Genomic DNA, 4547 nt, shown 5'->3' with positions numbered 1-4547 from the left:
GGGGAGAGGCCGGCGGCTGGAGAGGGACGGGTGCTGGGGGGGAAGGAGGGAAGGAGGGCGGCTTTTTTTTGGTTAAGGAAGGTACCAGGACTGCTGAGAGAGAAGCCCCAGTGGTGCGTGCTTCGGGGGGAAACAAGACGTCCACTGCGAGAGAAAGTGGCACTCCGGCAATGGATAAAGTTCCGTCCTGGGGCAGGAAAAATGGAGGGTCTGCCGTGGATGAGGCGTCCCTGGGAAGAAAGGGTGGATGCAGGCAGGGTGAGGCCACTGACGGAGGGGACCTGCTAAGCAGGAACAAAAAAACTGGTTGCTTGCTGGAGAGTGCCAGATGGGTTGAATTCACGACAGGACCTAAGATGGAGGTGTTTTGTGGGGCTGATGCCAAAGAGGAGTCCTTATACCCCTCTCTCTAGATGTGTGGCGGTTAATGTGCGCAAAGATTGAGAGCCAGGCTCATTTTCACGAATTTGAAAACACCACTATTGCGTTCGCCTCGACCGCTTTCTTTTTCTGGCGGTGTTTTCTCTCTGTACTACTTTGGGGGGGGATTTAGTTTGTACGCAAGACAAGCTCTATTCAAAATAAAGTTATATCCTGTCTGTGGTCTACCACCTTCTCCTCACCCCCAGCTATCTGCCATGTTTCACAGAAAGTACCTAGAGGGCTTCTTAAAAATCTAATTCATTATTAATTTTCTATCTATCTTTCACTTTTTTTCCCCGTCTTTGCGATAAGCGTGGTGAAAAGCTAGAGAGTATAAGGGAGTACATGTATGAGCTGTGTACACTGTGGCAGTTGCTATAGGTAAGAGCTTATTTAAGTATTTAGAAGTAACAAACTTCACAGATTTTGACTCTTCACAGCATTTTAGCAGCAAATTCCAAACAAAAAAAAAGTGTAAGGGAAGAAAAAGCTTTCCTTTTTGCTTTAACTTGAGAAGGACCCTTAAATGTAACTCCTAAACAATTTAGAAGTTGGTGGTACAAGTATTTATTTGAACTAGCTGAATACAAAGCACTACTAAATGCAAAGAAAATCGTGTGAAATACTTCAGAACTTTTCATGACTGTACCGAGTACAAAGTTTCAAGAAAAAAAGCATGTATTTTTAGTGGGCAGTCTTTTAAAGTATAGATTGAGTTTTTCTTCTAATCTCAATTTCAGTGGTACAGATGACTTATTTTTTTTTCAGACTTTCTCAAGAGTTTAATGACACGTCTTACATGAACCTGAGTACGCACGCTGTTCAAACAGTGCCTAATCTTCCAGAGAGTAGAACAGATGATGTTATCACACAAATATAGCTGAAATTACGTCTGTGTACCAGTGGTCCCTAAATCCTGCTGCCCAATGGGCTACTATCTGAAGCAAGCAAAATGCTGCAGGCTATTTCATGTCTCCCACTTGGCTTCATTTTAAACATCTTAATTTCCTGTGTCCATGAGCACTTTCAGAGGATCTTGCAGGAAGAAACTTGTCTGTAAGCAATAAGTTGGGGACTACAAATAAGAAAATGTTGTTTAAAAAAGTACAGAAACACACTAACTTTGCTTTTGAAAGCTACTTGAAGAATGTGAATTAGCTTTCATCCAAAGTTAATTATCTAGTTTCCATCATGACAGACTTGAGTGCTTCGAGGATACTGCATAAGTGGTAGAATCACTGAATGTTAACCTCACTGCAGCAAAAAATAAAAGGCCGTTCCTTGATTTAGATATAACTGAATGTCTCTTATCTCGGTAAGAGTTCAGCTGTTTGGGCCAAAGGGAGATCAACTGCTTAAATTTAGGGAGTTTGTTGAGTCTCTGGAGAAACTGGCTTGCGTGTTGCCACAGCTTCCCAAAGGCAGGTAGGGAATTTAAAAGTAATGGTGGTGCCTTATTCCATGGGTCACAGCCACATTTTTAGCAGCAGTTCTAAGGGAACAGGAGAGAAACCCTAAAATGTTTCCTAGTAGTAGTGTAATGCTGTGGAACGAGGACTTGAAGCTTTTTTACTGCTATGGCCAGAATGAACTGGAACAGTGAATTACACATTAACAGTTTTCAAAACTTTTGGACCACTTGCATCCCTTGACACACGCATTTCCGCTTGAGGAACTGAGTGGTATCAATGAGCCACTACCGTAGTCTGAAATATCCCCGTGGCGTTCTTGCTCAGAAAAAAACTCTTCAGGAAGATGTGTGAAAAATATTTACCTATTTACCTTTTCTGGCTATTCGTGTCCTCTGTTCCTTACAGAATGCTGGGGTTCGATCTCATCTACATTTCTGGGCTGACTCAGAGTATCTAGTTTCACAATTTTGGTGTGCAACCAAAAATATCAATGGATATTGCAGCCAAAGAACAATGAGAGGAGACACTATAAGAATACCCCTTTGCTGACTAATTCCCTTTTCTTCGGAGCAAGGTGGCGTGTATGTTTTTGGAATCCTTACCAGTGCCGTTTCCAGCCCAGATCTGACAACAGAAAGTATTTGAGCTGCCATACTGTGTACGTACAGGCAGGCTGGCTCTTGAAGGGCACCCGAGAGCATCTCCAGAGGCCAGCGGTCTTACCTGTTTGGTCGGTTACCTACAGAGATGCCGTAAGTTACTTCTAGACTAGGATAATAAATATTTTTACCCCGGTAAAATAAATCATATCAACCAAATCCATTGACCCATCTTAATCACAGGAGAGAATACGACTCTGGGTCTTCAGCAGAGTTAGAGGAGAAAGCTTAAAAGTCAGCATGGAGAGGAGGACAAGAATGAATGTATGCCTGAATCCTCCCTGCCTTTTCACTTGAGTTGATACTTTTAATCAAATAGGTTTCTAGATTTGCAAAATAAGCAAATTAATGCTAGTCGTGAAGAATACTCTGTGGAAAACACGATTTCCCTAGAACCGGGTACATGGACCTCCTATCGCCGTGTATGAGTTATTGTGTCTTTATCGTAGTTTCATTTTACAACAGGTTCCTTATGTCAGCCATGACATCATTTCACCCTTTAGCTTCCGTGGCTTGGGACAGATCCTTTCCTTGCTGCGAGTGAATAATCAGGGTGTTAGTGACAAGCTGAAATACTGGAACGTTACCTGCAGTGTTTGTTTTTGGTTGCCTGGCATAGGAAACCAGTGGCCTTATGCTCTCAGAGCTACCAGAGGTATTTTCAGGATTTTTCCATCTTTTTATTGTTGTTTTTGTGGCCCATAGCAGCTTTCTCTTTGCTAGAAAACTCCATCTTCTAATCCACTGCCCTTATTAATAGTCTCTTACAAGTTCTTTTAGCTTATGCAACTGAACTCACTTGCCCAGCTGGTAAGATGCGAAAGGTCCAAGGGGGCTGGAGAAAATGAGAGGAGGACGGTCGGTATTTGGTGACAACATCTGGGCTTTGGGTCCAAAGGACCCCGATCCAACAGCTTCACAGCTGGGGACCCTTTTCTTGGTTTAGCCTGTCGTCACTGGTGCATAACAGACTTGGCATCGTGACTGCCAGTATAAAGTCAAGTAGGGTTTTTTCTACCTATTAGATTTCACCCTTTTTTTTCAAGGTACATGCAATATAATTACTGATAAATCACAAAGCATGATATTTTTAATTTATAGATAAGTATCTCCAAAGAGCATCTGAGCCCAAATACAGCTGCCTGGGTTCCTATGCGCAGACCAGTTACCCTATCCTTCAACAATTGATTTATATAACTGAAATAGCTAGGGAAGTGAGAAATTTCCTTCCTCTTAGGATACAATGCCAAGGATGTCAAATCTCCAGAGAGCCTGATGATAAGAATTGGGCTGTCCTTTTTTTGCAGTTATTAAACAAGTATCTGATGAGAGCGCTGAAACCGTGGAACGCGGTCCTGTGGCGCTCTCTCTCTCCTCCCTCTTGGTTGCGTGTGCCTCAGCACCCCGCAGCCCCAGAGCAGGGCTGGGTGAGTGCTGATGGAGGAGCACCCTCCTCTTCAAAGGAGAATAAAGGGTGCTTCCGCTGTTGGTGACATAGATGTGATTTTTTCCCCATGTCCTGGCAGGGCACTGGGGGCGGCGTGTAACCAGCAGCAGTATCTGGTGGCTGTGCAGGATCTCCCCCGCTGCCTTCTCTCAGTAGAAGTGTTCGGATTCGTTGTCCGGGACAGATTTCAGATTGGAAATCAGCTTTCTCAAAGGCTGCCTACTGGCACAACTAGGTGTTCTTGTCTTCTCCCTCAACTGATTCTTCTTCCTATTGGGCAGCCTGTATTTTATAACATAAAGACTAGGGGAAACTCCATATGCAATTTGTGAAGTACTGTGAATGTAGAAGAGTATTTTGGAAGAAGAAACCCCCTAATATTGGTCTTCCAATAAAAGCTCTATGTTAATTCTGTGAAGGTGGTCTCAGCAGAGCGCTCTGAGACTTCTCGTTTAGGAGTTCTGTAAACTCTGAGCAAGAAGCGGTAGTTGCTTTATGAATACCTTTCCCTTGAAATCTGCCTGAAAAAATAAGACCAGTGATGACTGATCCCATCAATCCTAAAATTAGAAATGAATCTAATTTATCAGCCTTGCTTTTCAGCAG

Source organism: Charadrius vociferus, unplaced genomic scaffold, assembly GCF_000708025.1.
Source record: "Charadrius vociferus isolate BGI_N301 unplaced genomic scaffold, ASM70802v2 scaffold133, whole genome shotgun sequence".
Classification (NCBI taxonomy): Eukaryota; Metazoa; Chordata; class Aves; order Charadriiformes; family Charadriidae; genus Charadrius; species Charadrius vociferus.
This window is presented reverse-complemented; position numbering follows the sequence as displayed.